The sequence below is a fragment of the Calypte anna genome, chromosome 4 (assembly GCF_003957555.1).
Source record: "Calypte anna isolate BGI_N300 chromosome 4, bCalAnn1_v1.p, whole genome shotgun sequence".
Lineage (NCBI taxonomy): Eukaryota > Metazoa > Chordata > Aves > Apodiformes > Trochilidae > Calypte > Calypte anna.
The window spans coordinates 15,314,638-15,332,071 of record NC_044247.1 but is presented as its reverse complement, the minus strand read 5'-3'; the positions used below and the strand labels follow the sequence as shown (position 1 = coordinate 15,332,071).

The 17,434-nt window shown below is 39.4% G+C and overlaps 1 protein-coding gene across 7 annotated transcripts in view; it reads right to left on the bottom strand.

The window, feature by feature from the left end:
• NXT2 (nuclear transport factor 2 like export factor 2) overlaps positions 1 to 17,434 on the bottom strand; it is a 63,774-nt gene that overhangs the window by 45,471 nt on the left and 869 nt on the right. For 2 of the 7 annotated variants that reach the window (XM_030449286.1, XM_030449292.1), the window contains exons 1-2: positions 16,981 to 17,329; positions 1,942 to 1,997 (exon numbers count right to left, since the gene is read on the bottom strand). The exons of 1 other annotated variant lie outside the window; for it this stretch is intronic. The gene's annotated coding sequence lies outside the window, so the exon portion shown is untranslated. Of the gene's footprint in view, positions 1 to 1,941; positions 1,998 to 16,956; positions 17,330 to 17,434 lie in introns of those variants that run through there. 4 more of the 7 variants (XM_030449287.1, XM_030449288.1, XM_030449289.1 and 1 more) reach the window with 4 other exon arrangements.

Sequence of the window (17,434 nt, the reverse complement as noted above, 5' to 3'; positions counted from 1 at the left end):
AGCATTGAGCATTTCCTTGTTACTTCAGCTGTGGTAGGACAGTAACAGACAAACAAAAGGTTCTTAGAGCTTCTGTTCCTTAAACCCAAGCCTGCACTTGTGAGATGCTCTTGTTTTTTTCATTCTCTCAAGCCTAGCTCCCAGAAACTGTTATCTTTGGTTCAGTAATATGTCTTTACTGAAAAAAAAAACAACAAACAACCAAATGTTCTGTCACCTCTAAATCAGACCTGCACTTAATTTCTGTCAAGTCTCATTTGTGAGAGTTAATAGAATCATCTATTCAACAGCAACAAGAACTCCTACAGATCTCTGTCTTAGGGGAAAATTGAAAGATCATCTGTTGGGTCTTGCAGTTTGGTTTCAGTGACAAATATAATTAGAGTAGGTTCCTCTAAGGAAGTATTGATATGAATCATCCTATGGAAGAAAAGGTGTATTAGAAGCAAATGAATCATTGTTTGCTCTATGCAGTACTCCAGCACATGGCAGATAAACCTGTTATTCATCCAGCTGTGCTCTAACTTCACTTAAACACTCTCCTTCAGTATCTTAGCCATTCTCCTGGAATTTATGACTACTTAACTTAGTGACTCTGATATTCCCTTCTGTACATACTGATACAAACCAAAATCCCTGTAAGCAGAATGCTCAGTCTGGTATTATCAGCTGTGTGTATTCTTTTTTTCTCCTGGTACTCTGGCACACACAGACTGAAAGCACTCAGTCTTCTTTCATCTTGGAAACAAAACATTGCCAACCCTGGTAAAACATTTAGCTGGGAGATCATAAAATTCAGAATCCCAGCTGATGTATAACAAAAGAATTTGAGACTGACTTCCATTACAATGTTAGGCCTCATATATCAAAAGATTGACTTTGTTTAGTGCCACTATTGCTGTCAAATTGGCATTGGAAGTAAAAGAAAACAAGAATGATTAATTCCTATGCTCTAGAAATGTAATAATTTGATAGATAAAATGCTATTTTCCATTTCTAGAAAGACAGGTGAGAAAACAAAAATATCAGGATCACATCTCTCTTCGTGTTTCAATTAATGATGAATAAGTCTATAAACTATTTTAGTTTTCAAAATTGAAAACTAGCAGTTAGTTAGCAGTTGAGTTACAAGCAAGGATATACCTTCAACATAGAAAAAAACTATTTCAAGAAATATATATATTTTCTTAGCATAAGCCAGTGCTATTTACAAGTAATTCTGTACTCTGCTAAAGGTACTTCTGGATTGCCTTGGGAGTGAGCTGCATACTTACTCAGCTCTGTCCAGCTGTGAGGCAATACAACCTGTAATAGCTGTTATTTCCCTTCACAGGAGCATTTTTCTTATGGATTTATCTCTGTGTTCTACAGCTAGTGGAGATGGGATACATGTATTTACTTATATTACTACACAAGAGCTGCCTTGGTGTAAATGTCCAGTGTTTAATTAATAATTTATTTTTTTTTAAGATACTGTGCTTCTAGATTCAATTGCTTTTGCAAAATCTGAAGGACCTGACAAAATCACAGAAAGCAGTCAATTTCTGGAGCACACTGCTGTACTGCCTGGCTACAGCTGGCTGTAGTCCAACCCAATATATTGACTCATTAACTCAGTGCCCCTCTGTTCTTCTGATAAAACCTTGCTCTTGTGCACAAGTCAAAAGCTTAGGATTCCCTTCAATAGTAAATTTCTAGAGTCTTGTTCTTGGTTGTCTGCTTGTCACCTGTGAACTCCCCACAAAACCAAGCCAGAACAGTTGTGTTGACTCAACAGAGCATTGTACATTACCTTTTGGTCAGGTAATGTACACAAGAGGAGTCTCTCTCATTACAGACACTGCCAAAGGGCCAAATCCTTGCTCCTTCTGGCAATCCAGAAGAACAGTCCTATTAGGTACTTCAAAATTTAGAGAAATGTATTCAAACTTTGGCACTCACTTGCTTCTGCTTGTACAGGCAGGCTCCAGTACCCTTCATCCCCTTCAAATGAAAACCTAGACACATGGAAAAAAAAGAAAAACAAAGCCCACTTGAAAAAGTGCCACTACCTTTCATTTTTGTCATTCTATATATCTAACTCTTAAAAATGTTACTTTCACTAATTTCAATATTTCTCATGCAGTGATTGTTACAAATGCACACATATTTCAATTTGTACAGACAGATCATAACCTCTTATTTTACCATTTCAAATTCCACAAGCCCCAAAATTTATCAGCAGCTACAGAGATAAACTGCACCACTTTTTTGCATGACAATTTAGTCAAGCATATTCAGACTGCACAGAAACATCCACAGGTGTAAAAACTTCTAGAAGATGCTTTAAAAATGTGGTTCTTATCAGAGCTTCAACAGGGTAAGGTTTCCCTACTGTATTGGGTATACAAAATCAGTCTTTGTCACCTATTCTTCGGTTCTGAGCGAATTTATACCTGAGTTTTAACAAAGCAACTTTAGACATCACCTGTCTTTTGATATCCTAACCAACTGTAGCTTGTCAAACAATACTCAGAAATATTTCCTGCAACATTAATAAAAAAAAAATTTACACATATGATCCCAGAAAAAGCACACAGTACTTACTGTACGTGTGCAAGGGCACCAAAGTTCAGAGATAAGTCAGGTGGCAAACTGACAGAACACCACATTTCAAAATACAAATTTGTTATTTAGTACAAATACAAATTGTGAAACCTTTCCTATCTTTATTAAGGTTTATTAAGGTTCCTATCTTTATTAAGTTTCAGAAGGAAAATTAACTACCATTCACAAGCAGAGGACTCCACCCTAGCCTCCCATTGCTGGCTGCACCTGCTCCTTTAACAGCAGTGCCTGTGCCACTGTGTCAGCTCAGCAGCAGCTCTAGAGGATGTTATTTTTATAATGGACTGGAGACACAAGAAGGAGAGTATTTTATTAGCTGTGTGCATAGTAAAGATATTAATTCTAATTTACAACCAAATAAACAGATCAAGTATGTTTACCTAAGAAACGTAATATTTCTTACAAGAAGTCAGAGAATGAATACAATTACACGTGTTTTAGCTTTGCCCATGCAAATGTGAGCAGCTTTCAGCAATCTTCTTTTGTTATCTGTACTCACTTCTTACACCTACATATAATTATTTTGAAAATATCATGATGACATGGTGTTATTGCAGGATACTATCTGTGGTATTCTTTTGAAAACTAATCTCTTGTCAGCTCTCCCATGAATCAAAAGATTTTCTACGAATAAACCCCACCCAATCAAAGTAACATTTCTGCTACTAAGCAGCAACTTCCTTCACTCCAGAAATTTGGAAACAAATCAAAACTTCTCCAAAAACACTGTTTTTTCTTTTTCCACATACGTAATCTGAGGTGATGATAGTTTAAGCGATTTAAGTCTGAATATAATCCACCAATCCATTATAAACACTGTATTTGAGAAAGCAGCTAAGGAGTCAGGCAATACCTGATTGCAGATGTACTTTGTCACACTATTCCGAGAAGTTATTGTGAAACACTGTCCTGTTTTTTAAATCTTCAGATTTATGATCAATATAATGTTAATTACCCTCATTAATGATATTTAAATTATTGCCACATACAAACACACTAGTTTGCAGAACTTGAAACTATACATTATAGTTTCTTTTGGTTCTTCAATTAGGCAGTGTGACACTGGTTCATAAACATGTGGTAATTTCCAGAGATGGAGGCCTTCCTGGATCACAGATATTGAGTTTTCTATAAGTAAAAGACCAGATTGTCTGAGGTGAGTGCTTGTTGAACCTAGAAACACTGGGATGGCAGCATGTCTCCTGGATCCACTAATAAGGCATTTGCTCTGGCAATGACTGTAAGAGTATTTTGATTTCCTCACCAACAGCAAGAGTGAAAATAGAAAGACTTCAGAAATGGTTCATTATCCACTGTTCCATAGATAGTCTTCTGAGTTACTCACATCAACAGGAAATACAGCAGATAATGTAGCAAATACTGTGTTAAGGATCTAAATAGGATTATCTTTAAAGAACTATTGATGACCTCTTTCAGGAATCTGCCTTGGTTGAGAATGATAGTTCAAGACAGAGAAATGTGATGAAACTGGAGGTTATGTTTATCAGCTGAGTAGGAACAGGAGTCTTCTAAATGAAAATAAAGAGTTTTTTATTTCATAGCAGAAAAATAAACAGGAATAGAGGAAAATATTTTTAATTTAATATTTCCTTGCAATTTTTGTTTTCCAAAGCTTCACAATTCACTTCCTTTTTTATCTCAGCAATCTCAGTGTTACTTGAAAATATTCATGTCCCAAATTTGTCTCTGTCTTTTTTTGTTTGAAAGATTAGGTCAACAGCCATATCAATGACAGAATTAACCATAAATAGAAATTAAATCCTCTGTATTTCAATGAAGCTTTGGAAAAATAGGAAAAATTATATTCAATCTAATAAACCAAACAGAAATTACTTAATTATAATGTGGTTCCAAAACTGTATACTGAGAAAGGTGAATTTTACATCCTCAGATGTAAAATCTGAGGACTCAGAGCAATTTCAGAGAATGCAATTTCAAAAGTGTAGTCATTCTATTCTCCAAGAAAAGGTTGGTCTGTCTTGTATTATTATTAACTCCTTTCCTATCGCCCTGATTCTAACAGACTTCAAACAATTTTTTGATTCTTTTTAAATGCCATAGAATTTTCTTTAGTCCTGCCATTAACAGACGTTGTCCTTCTATCTTTATTTTCAAATCTCTGTTTTCTATAATGCTCAGGGCATTTGAAGTATTATTCTGGTTTTACATTTGTATTGTATATATGCTACAATAAACATTTTACTTATTTTAAAGTTTTCCTTTCATCAGTTTTCCTCCTGATTTTTTTACAAGTAAAAAATTTGGGAGCAACAAAGTTATAAAACAGAGAAACTGTAACAATGACCATATCCTCTGACTGCCACAGTGAAGACAAAGGAAAAGCTTAATAACCAAAGTATAGTTACATTATTTTAATACTACAGCCAGCTGTCAAACTGCAGTTTTAAAATATTTTTTGCAGTTTTATTTTGTTGCAATGAAGATACTGCAGTAAATTCAAGACAAAAAGCTTTCCTGAATGTAATGCCACAGACCATGGATCCAAATTTAAGCCTAACCATTGAATCAGTCTGGGATCCAACTCAAACACCAGAATGTTTCCTTAACATCATCACAGGCATGACATCAGCACTGACTCAGCTACAACAATGAAACCTATTAAACCACTGACTTCCTTTCTCGTAATAGGATGAATTTTTCTTACACATCTCCCATTCAAGTACAGACGAGGCCCAGCTCTGCTCACTTGCTGAGATGATCTTACCTGGAGCACAAAAGCATTTAAACTAACATGCTTATTAGCTTTCTTAAAGTGATTAACATGTTACCTCTTGCTAATTTTGTGACTCAAAGAAAGAGACATTCGCATTGCTCATTTCTGGTGTGTTGTTAAATTTATTTTTTTCACTACTGCAGCAACTGCAGCCTGCATGAAATGAGATACTATTTCTATAAAAATCTTTTTCAGTACCTAAGTATAAATATTTCAGTTACAGAGAGGTAGTAGTATATGTGTAATAAACTGAATTATTACCTCCAGCCTTACAGTACACTCAGTGCTCCCAGATTAATATCTGTCCATAATTTCTGTTTGTAAGTAATACATAGAGTTTCTTTTCTGTTCAGGAATACCTGTTCCTTAGGGAAGATGCCCCACGTGTGGACAAGGGATGTCACTAAACAGCCATGCTGGTAGAGCTGAACTCAGGCTCACTGGATGTTACCCTGAGGTAAACCAGCTTTGGACAACAACAGGGCTCAGACTGATGAACTCTGTTGAATGGTTGGCCTCCTCAGTCTGGCCAGGCTGTCAGGCCAAACTACCTGCATGGTTTTTGGATGCCACATTAAATTTCTTAGCTCAGCAACAGCACAGAATTAATGCTCCTGAGTCAGATAGATCCTGCCTGGCTATCTGGACTCCAGGCATAAAAACTTGGGTCTGTCTGCACAGACACGACTGGAGCCATTCTAGTAAAGATTTCAAAATACATTTTATGATCCTGAAATAATTTGGCCCTATATATTAGGGCCAAATACCACTTATAATTACACAAGAACAAATCAGGAGTAACATTATTTCCATATTTTATTTGCAGATCATTAACTTCAGGTCTTCTCCAAATTTGCACTTGCACCACTGACAGAAAAAATCTGCTCCTATAACTTGGAGGTGGCAGAAATATCCACTCATCCATTTCAGGAGATTCCATCTCAACGTGTACTAATATTTACCCTTAAGATATCAGCATAAAGATAGAGGGCTATAATTTTTAACTTAAGAGAGAGATTTGCTGAATAAAGTAGGATCAAAGTTCCTCTTTAGTCATTTGTTTGATCTTAGAATGTGAAGGACTAATTAAGGATGCTCGAATATGTCAGGAACAGACAAATTATTACAGATGTTAAATAGCATTGTTAACAGGGTCATTCTGACAAAAGGACCAGATGTAATGTTTGTTTTGAAACTGAGAGCTCTGTTTAAATCTGTTTATTTCTGTTCTAAATCTAAGCAATTTGAGTTGTCAGGATGACTCAGAGCCAAGTTGCAAAGTCTGGTTCTACAAAGAGATTAGTCACTTTGTTTTTTTGCACTGAGCTGCTCTGAGTCAGCTTCAAATTGTTGCACATAGAGTACCTGAGTACATCTTCAAATGGTGCAGGTAACTCCAGTGCAAATTTCTAAGAGAAAAGCAGTCTCTGTTTATCTGAGCAAATAACTGCCTAGGCTAATATCCCCAAAGAAGAGCTGGGGTTTAGAACGAAGAAATCACAACAGCGTGAATATTGCTTTACATTTTTCTCCTAGCCAAGGAGTAACTTTAGGGTTAGCACCCTGAATTTAATAAATTCTGAGCCCTGCTCTTAATTCATTAACTATTTCAGAGATTAAAAAATTAGACAACAAAAAGCTTATTTTATTTTTTGTCCTTTTAGTAATTGAAAATATTTCTTCTACTTTTTAAGTTCATCAAAACAGAACGAGGTTTACACAATTAAGCCAAATGCTTTACTTGACTGCGCACAAAGATTTTAAGTCACTCTCTTGTACAGACCTGTTTTCTATTGATTGCCCAGGCTGTATATACATTTGTAGTGTGTGTGCATATAGAAAAGCTTCAGTGAATCTATACTGATGTATAAAGTACATCATAAGTAGTATAAAACAAATCATATTGATGGTGCCACAATTATAGTTAACACCGCAGAAAAAAAAATATTCAGTGACAATCTTCTGTCAATTTACTCCAACATACTTTTTCCTGGCTTTCTTATAAATTATTTTCTTTTGTAAAAAATTTTAGTTATTGTGAAAATTGCTTGTAAATCCATGAAAGCTCTTTCTGAAGAATAAATGTAGGTGTAAGGATCATATAGAATGGAATTCCAAGTTGCATATGTAAAATTAGATTGCACAATCCATATTTGTGTTGGTGAGAAGCTACTCACTCCTGTATTGATAGGTATATAATTTGTCCCTTTAATCCATAGTTCAGGTAAAATTTTCTTAAACTTTAACTGTAAAAGTACAGACATCTAACACTGAAGTGACCAATTTCAACCTATACTATCCTATCTACTTCAGATTTTCCTCCTCCATAAACCAAGAAAGAAAATAAATACTCTTCATTGCCAGACTTCACGTAAAATTACTGTTGCTACCAAATTAGAGATTCTAAATGTTTGATTCCTAGTAGGCTACCAGAATCATTAACCTCTTCAGCCATAAAAAACAATGGACTTGCATTGCTACCTGCTCTAATACTAACAAATGAATACTTTAATTTCAATTATTTGCAGGTAAATCACTGTTCATCTATAAAATAGGCTTCACTTAAACTATTAAAAGTCATTGCAGAACTCAGTTAGCTGATCAGATGATTTTTTGCTTATGCTATTCTTAAATGCTTAAATTTAACATGCACTTAATATTTATTTTTGTTGGTCCGCATGGAAGTACAACTAACTTTTTGAAAATACTTGCCAAGAATTCAGATTTTTAAAATAGTATTTTACTTGGTGCCTATTAGTCTTGCCAAATCAGCCTGAAATCAGACTCAAACAGTACTTAGCAAGCCGTAGAGGTGTTGCTGGCTTATTCTCTCGGCACAATAGGTTTGCTTCCTTCAGGATGAAAACTGAATGCCCAAGGAATGAGCATTAGTTTCAGTCCTGCCAAGTGAGTACCATGTTCCACCTACCCAGAAATGAGCAGTAAAACATATTTAATGCACCAGGGATGTGGTAGTCACAAAGTTCTGTATAGAAGCTGTAAGGCATTCCTGCATTCTACTGCATGACCACACCGTCCTTCCTGAAAGCTGTACCGAGGGCACTGTGTTAACGAGCAAACCACGATGAGACATTATTTCCTTCTATGAGCAAGTGGAGAAGTTGGGGAGAAACTGGGTTGGAAGTAAACAGAGTCATCATTTTTCTCCCCTCTGTGTCAGCAAGGAGAGCTGACTGGACACAAGTGGGATTTGCATCCTCTGGCCAAGGGCTGGTGGCACTCTCCCCGCTTGTGCAATGCCACAGCTCAGGGGAAATGTGATCCAGAACACCGTCCCTGAGTTGTAATTTCTTTCTGAGCTGGTAACCCTCTGTTTTGTCCTTGGAAATACACATGATTCCATCCTACCCTGCATTTTGATACGTGCCAAGGGGCTCAAAAGCACTATCCGTGAGACACGTATTATTTTCCACTGAGCATTACTTCACTCTAAAATAACTGAACTTATATTAACTTCTATTAACTTAACTTATATTAACGACAAGGCAACCACCCACTGCCAGTGGCTTTAAACAGTAAACCAGCATATTTAGTGTATTTTCCAAAATGTCACTAACTGTCCTGTTACACATTTAAGATCTTTACATATCTTACACATAAAGACGATGTAGCGATGATATATGTGGCGAGCTGAGACGTTAGCTACCTAAAGGTTTCCGAAACGCTGCCTGACGGGCTGACAGACACGAACTGCACTGCCCCTGAGGCGGGAAGCGCCAGAGCCGCGGCGCGAGCTACAGATATCGCGAGAGAGGCTGATGAGACCTGGAGGTTGCCAAGGCAACCGTCCCCTCCCGCCCCCGCAGCCTGCTCGGGGGCAGCAGTTTGGGCGGGAAAGGCGTCGCCACCAGGAGGGTCCTGATGGGGGACATCACCTGCCCGGGAGCTCAGCAGTGCAGAGAGCCCATGTCCTCTGAACTAGCCAGAAGGGAGGTGGAAAAGCCCAGACAGAGCTCCCACAAAAAGATGCGGCCGCCCAAGATGCCTGAGGACACAGCAGAGCCTAGCACCGGTCACGCGTGGCAGTAGCCAAAACAGCTGCGTGAGGTGTGGGCAGGCAGATCTGCTGCGTCTGGTGGCAGAGGTACCAGAGAAGAGAGTAAGGAGCAGCAGGGAGTCTGACAAAGAGATAGATTGGTGGAGCCACAGGACAGAAATAGGAACAGCCACCAGAAAAAAAAAAAAAACAGAAAACAAGCAAGAAAGCCAAGCCAAGATGAAGGGGATCCTGTATCCTCCCCACACCAGGCAGATGGCACTCGGTGGAAGGAAAGGAGTGAGTGGAGGCAAGTCCACACTCAGGGCTGCAGGTAAACCCTCTCCTTGCCCACCTTGTCTTCCCAGGTGTACCACATGCTTGAGGTTCTGGATGTGGAAGGTCAATGGATGTGTGGAAGATGGTTCATCTGCAGAAGTCTGCCAAACACTGTTCTGTGGATGACAGCCTTAGAGGTTGGTGAGGAGTACTTCCAATATCCCATTATCCTATAATAATATTCCTACAGCTTCAGGCCTTTTCAAACATACCTGACTGAAATTTTAATATTTCTTTTAACTTCACTGGAGCTTTTGGTATGATTTGGACAGTGAATCACAAAGTGATTTCCCTTGGAAGCTTAACAGCTTCCAACAGCATTTGGATTTAATTTCCATTAGAAATATTCTTTCCTGCTAAGGTGAGGAACTCTTCCATAGCATAGCTGTTCCATGACATATTCCAAAAGTGTATTTAGAATCAATAGTAACCCACTGACTGTCTCCATCAGGCTGTTTTTGTTAATGCAGCTAATTCTGCCCTGTGGGCACGCACTGAGGGCTGTAGAGGTTCTGCTTTAAGTACCTCGAAGTTTCTCACCACTGTGGAGTCCGTGTGGTGCTTCCCATTCACACAGTATTTAAGACCCAGCAATCAAGAGCCTTAAATCAGAGCTCTCTAGAGGCTGATCTGGCACATCTTACTATAGGCAGATGGAGTGAAACATTGCCTTAGCACAATCATGATGCAGATCACCACCAGAGGGAACAGGCAGTGAAGTTGCTGGATCCAAAATGATACATCTTTTTAAAGTATTATTATCTGCATTTAAAATCGTTACTTTTTCAGAGATGCTCTTTGTGGGGACAATGTGTGTTGTGTAGGAATCAGTTCTATGTCATGTGGGTGACTCAAAACTAATGGTCTGCACAATTTTATGATAGCTGCTGCTGCTGCTCTTTCTTTTACACAGAATTATTCCCTGCCACTGCAGGACCCAATTAAGCTGAGTAATAAGCCACAGGGCAGTGATGTGGATCTAGCTTTTGAGTAGGGACTCCGCTGGCTACTCCTTTGTTCTCATGCACAAACAGTTCAAAGGACTTGGAGTAATCCATCAATTCCAGTGTTGGAGCAGAAGTTAAAGCTCCTTTTATACCTTGGAAAGGCTTTTCTCTCTCTGGATGCAACCAAATAGGCACCACTTCCTCTGCCTTGGTAGCTTCTGTCAATGGCTTAACTCCCTGGGATCTGGCGTCTGCAGGATTTGACTGCACCTAAAAATTGTCACAGTTGTTTCTTTGTTATCACTCTAGGTATTTCTACAATAGCCTGGACCTCTTCTGGGTCTGTTAATCTTTGTCCTTCTGCTAATTCTAAATATTTTACTTTCTACTGACACAGCTGAAAGAGATCTACAGTGACCTTTTTTCTGATGAGTACAAATAGTATATTTAAGCAATCTTTGTATGTCTTGCTGGCAATGGCAAATCATCTACATACTATCCAAATATAATACCTCCAGGTAATATAATATCTTCCAAATTTTATCTTTGCTACCCCAGCACATGATCCTTAAAATAGCTGGAGATGTCAAAGGTGGCTTGGTCCACAAACACACTTGTTGCCAATTCATTATTAAAATTCTGGAGAGTCATTTCCACATACGTCAACAAAGCCTGTTGCAATCTTCCCCAGTAGTCGCTGGGGTGTTCTCTGGCCTCTGTCTGTATTTCTGTACTTTAGCTCAATTTACTCTTATCTCTTCACAAACTCTAATCACATTTATCAAGTTTCTAACCACTGTTTGGCAATTATCTCTGTTTGATTAGTATAATCCCAATTCGAATCAACGTGAGGCCAGGCAGTTCAATTTGCCCCCTGCCCGTAGGGTTAATTCCACATTCCTTTCTATCATCTTATCTTTCTGTCTGAACAAAACAAGTCTCAATAACAGGTTAACATTGGCCCAGATAGATTATATGTCAAACAAATTTTAAAATTGACCTCCATCTTCCCTTAACCCGGGCATTTGATTTCCCTGTATCACCAAACCCTCAGGATTCCAGGGGTGATGGGTATATCGTTTAACACTAAAGGTGAGGGAAAAACACTGGGATGGGGGAAACACCCCCCCATTCACCACTGGCTACCTTAGAAGAGGATTAGGGAACCCAACAGAAGCAGTGCAGAAGCAGTGAGGACAGCAGAGGTAATTGGGGGGGATGATACAGAGGGAAGAGTGCAGGGTGGTGCAGAGACCGGCTCTACAGGCGTCTCAGTTAAATTACTGACAATTGCTACAGCTAGAGTTCTTCTCTGAGGTTTTTGCACTCAGTTTTGACCACCCTCTTCATGGTGGTTATAAGCCCGATTATAAGCATACCAGTAATCCATTTGCTGAGGGTTTTCATCTTCCAAAATGCTCTACAGTGTAGCAAATTTCTTTAATTCAAAGGAACTTTTGTGGGGCCATAGCCCACTACTCGTTTTTTTCTCCAACTTTCTAGTACTTCAGCTAAGATAAACTTAAGAGGCCATTTTCTTTAACTTTCACTAACAATTTTAAAATCAAAGAATTAAAGACATGCTGGCTAATCAATATGTAACAGTTTCAGCAGATACAATGTACTAGCAAAGGAGGTAACAGCAAAGGTTCATTTGCACTCCATTTGGGGCAAAGATGCTTTTCCTTTATGGAAAGAGTCCTGACTGCTCATTACCATTGGCACCTGAAAACTAATGATACCATTTTCTATTTCCAGTTATTTAAATGGGTCTCTTTAATTTCTGTCTCTCCCCTTCCCCCGCCCCCCCGCCACTCTCCAAAGACAATCTGAAATCCATGAATGTTGCTATAGTAGTGCCCATATCTTGCTGGCCAGGAATTAAGGCCAAAACCTGTGTGTCGCAAAAGTGGACATTTTTGTTTCTTTCACTAAAGTAGTTGCATAATATTTCACATAATCCCAAAGCTATCATCATTATAAAACCCAAATAGCAACTATCCACAAATAGGAAAACAAACAGGCAGAATAATCTTACTATTCATTCCTGATGCAGTGCGAAAATGTTTTGCAAGTTTGTCCATATGCCTTCAAAACCAGCATTCTGTGGTTCTTTTCACTGCATGGTGACACTATCCCCAGTTACACAAAACAGTAAAGAAACCAAGCATCTGAGCATTTTCTGTAGACAATTATGTGACAGGATTAGATAGATGGTGAAAGGAGTATAATGGAACAAGTAAACAACCAGATCTTCATTATCAGAGAGGTGCTGAGCACCTACAGCTCCCTCTAAATTAAACGGGGAAACTCTTTAATATGTCTGCCCTTTAATCCTTGTGCTTAAAAAAATAGATTTTCATAAATGAACATCATAATATTTGCTGTAAAGGTTCCAGTATCTTATTTCATCATAGTAAGGTCTGGATGACAGAAACAGGAGTTCATTGTAGGTTATATCTGGAAAATGCATGTTTAGGGGACTCCTGACACAAAGGGTCCTACACATTTTTAGAGAGAAAGAAAACACTTGGGTTGGCATTTGCAACAATTTTTATATAACCCTTGCTACTGTAATACCTGAGGTTCTCAGTCATTAACAGATTTTATCTCCAAAAAGACTCTTTTGAGAAAGGGAGGAATTATTATTTCCATTTAATGGCTAAGGAAATGAAGAACAAGACCAGTTAAGAGATTTGCCCAAGGATGTAGGGCAAACCTGCCACAAACTGAAGCAACAGCTTAGAATTCCTGATCTGTGCACTGAAGAGATGGCACTTCTGTCCTCTCAGTCTTGGTTAAGAAATGTCACATGCACTTGTTTTTCTCATGAAGTGACATGCAGAATAACCTGTCTACAACTGCTTAATTTATAACTGCTGTTTAATTTGATTGTGTGAGCTAACTTTGCCTCTCGTAAAACTCACAGGATGCCCATATTAAGAACAGAACTGCTAAGAAGTTAATGACAGCAGGCTTCTTCTGACAGGTAAAGATAAAATGGAAACTTCTAGGGGAAGAGTTGGGGCCATAAATACACATTATGAAGAATTACATTAATTTATTTTGCTAACCAAGTAGTTAGTGATGTATAAAAATAATTAATCAAACAGTGTAACATGTAAAATTAAGAATGATGAAACTTACCTTTCACTCAAGATCCTTTGGTTGCTAAATGCTTCTGGGATATTTGTATTCTAAATGTCTACAGAGAGGTGCTCTGGAGATGCTTTCCTCTCTATGAACATGCCGTGTAAGACTAAGCTAGGACTGTGTTTTACTGCTCAATAAAACCAATTTCTTTTTTTCCTTTTATCATGTAATTATTCCTGTAGATGCAATCGAGGATGGGCATAATATAGGTTGATGAAACAATAAAGAAGCAGCAAATCATGCAAGACTGTGTCCAAAATATTTACATCCTGTACCTTAAATAACAATACTGTGCTTTTTGGAATTTCACAGACACCTCCATGTCCCTCAGTTCTTCTGCAGGAGATGACATGCACGTATCCCTCCATCTGGCTGAGCAATAACACTAACAATTGCTAATTACTTCATATGACAGACATCATAGCCACTTGTGGAAACTAGAATGAAAGAAATGGTTTCAAATTTCTGGTCTTCACAGTGCCTGCCTCATGCAGACACTTGGTAGGTTAAAAGAGCAAATAAATGAAGCACAAAGCAAGGCTACTCCAGCTCTAAGAACTACAGGTTCTTCAAGTCTGGTGGAGATCAAGAGACATGAAGCAGGGATCTTGATTTCCCTTTGCAGTTTCAGGAAGATAATGCAGCCACAGTTAAGGAAGCATTTCATACTCAGGATGAGTTGACTTCTATAAGTAAAACTCAAGGATCTAAAACTGACTGAATAACAATGGGACTATGACTTCACAAACTGTGGCTTTGTGCTAGAGCAGTAGCCAGAGAAACAGAGACAGAAACCTTCAAATGTTGCTGGAAGTTGCACTAATTTGTGACATAAGAGGCAGTAAAAATAAATTCTATCCCGTATCTGGTCAACTATTTCAGTAATGGAATGGTATATTAGCAGCTGCTCTTACATATTTTATATGAGCTACAGAAAAAAATAACCCTTACTACAGAAAATCACTGAATTTTACTCAGCTGCATCAAAGACTCTAAACAACATTTATAGAATAGACTCAGAATCACAGAATGGCTTGAGTTGGAAAAGACCTCAGACATCATCTCATTCCAGGGACACTTTCCACTAGACCAGGCTGCTCAAGGCCCCATCCAACCATAAAGCAAATTCATTATTCTTGCTACTGATGAAATTTGAGAAATCATATGCAAATTAAAACCAAGTTCATAGTTTGAGGAAGTGTTTCCTAATACTCACATAGAAAAATACAAACAATATAAGTTTTCAGGAAGGCTAAGCACTCCTTAAGCCAGAGAGCCAGAGAGGGCCTAGGAGAAAAATTGCTTTCTTTTTTCCCTATTTACCACCTCAACATTTCACAGCTGAATTATGCAGATGTTGCTTTCTCAGCTCCCTACAAAAACATTGCAAGTGCAATGTAATAGCTAAAGACTAAAACAGACCAGAAAACACTGATACATTTCTTCTTACATACAGAGACAGCTTATTCATAGTGACTGTCTAGCAAGCCCAGAGGTTGATGACTAAAAAAACCCATAAACAAAACAGAAAACCCAAGCCCTTCCTTTCAAATTGTTTCCTTTCTTCCTCCCACGTGTATCCTTCAGCAACCAGCTAGAATAAACATGAAATTAATGCAGTTCACCTTGCTCTGTAGTTTGAAGGCTCTAACATATCTAAGATTTAAAAACCACTTCAGATTTTCATGTAGAAGTACAGAAAGAAATCCAAACAATATCTGGAAATGCATGAGCAATCTCGTCTTCACCTAACTGATGGACCAGGTAGAAAATAATGAAAAATTTAAGAAATGCAGTTTCAAAAACCAGTTTAATTCTACCACAGGCTTTCAGTACTATAATGGCATAGCTACTGCATGAAGAAAGTAATGTTATTGGGGTGCTGTGTATTTTCCTACTACGATGTTTGAATTTCATTAAAAAACCTAAACTTAATCTCAGTTTCCTACTGTTTATAATGCTTGTTTTGGGAGTCATTACATTCCTGTAGTTACAATTTATCCACTGTGTTGCCATAACACTTCGGAGCTATAGTCAGGGCCAATAACATATTGCATGAGATGCTGTAAAACCACAAAACAAAAAACCCCTGCAGTTTACACACATGATAAGCAGGCAGTGAACCCGTAAGAGAATGAAGATGTTCAAAGAAGTAATAAGGCAGGAAGCATCAATATGGCAAGTAGATTTGATGAGCCAGTTTGCAAACTGAGTTACTGGAGACTCTAGAAAAAAAATAAAATTCCCACATCTCAGAGGCAGAACGAAAGAAAAGGTAAGAGCAGTTTATCAAAAAAATTAACAAGCAGGTGATGGAAGCTGGTGATGGAAGGGATTGGCAAGAGTTGTCATCTAAATCATGAATCATAGGTGAGGTAGACAAAAAATGACCTTGGAAGCCTATCAAGTAAATTATGTCTAAGTGACAGAGATGCCAGATCTAGTAAGGAGACGGGGTCAAAATTATTTGCTAGGAAAATGATCTTTGCAGTTGGATTTTTGCACTCCCGTGACTGATAAAGGACACATACCCTTGGCAAGGGCAGTTTTACTGCAAACGAGAAGGGACCAGGGACAGAACTGGTGGGCAATACCCTGTCTTCTACTGCTGAGTACTACCAGAGTGCAGCCCAACACTAGAAGGTAGGAAAGCTCCTTCTGTTCTTGGCTGTGACAGCGAGGACAGGGGCACAGAACTGCTGGGCTTCCATGCCAGTTCAATGCCACTTGGTGAGCTGGCAAAGGACAGGATTAAGAAAGTGTTATGGCCGGAGGCCAAGGACTACAGCAATGATTGCACACCCTCACACTATCTTAAATGGTGGAACATCCATACAGCTGGTAACATCTTAGCCTGGTATTTTAAAAACACAACAGTTGACAGAGACGGGGAAGGTAATTTTATGGCACACAAGTGGGTCATAATTTGATAGCGAAGCAGAAGGATTTTGCTCCTCACTCATCATATTTTGATCAAAAATTGAGGGACTATGCCTGTGGCCAGCTTGGATACAACAGACATGGATCCCACAGCTCACACACCACACCAAGCTGCCACAGAAGTACTAATGCAGGTCACCAATCACGCCAAAGCCGGGACTGACTGGCACTGGACAACCCCAAACCCGTGACAGCTGTCAAATTACACAGTAGCGTACCAAAAATAAGAAACAGCTCCGTACGACAGGGCACCGCGCTTTAATACAAACGCACTGTCTGGTGCCAGGGGAGGGAACACCAACTGTGGGCGGGGGTAGGAGGAGGCTTACGGGGCACGTGAGGGCGAAGGCGCTGAGGCAGAGCCATGTGAAGGCTGAAACCCTGTGGAAGCAGGAGATCTGTGGAGGCTAAAGCCGCACTGCCCAGTTCCGGGGGGCTGTGGTCCTGGGTGGCTGGGGTCGCGGGTGGCTGGGGTCGCGGGTGGCTCCGCTCCTCTCGTCCCCTCACAGGGCGGCTGCAGCCCCGGCCCCGTTCCCGCCCAGGCTCGCGCAACCCCCGCCTCTGCAGGCGGCTCCAACGGTCGCTCGCGCGCTGCAGGGTTGTTTACTTCCTCCGCGGCGCGCGCCCGCTCGCTCACCCCGCCCCGCCCCGCGCGCCCGGAGTCCCCCGTCAGCCAATGGGAGGCATCGCCCGCCG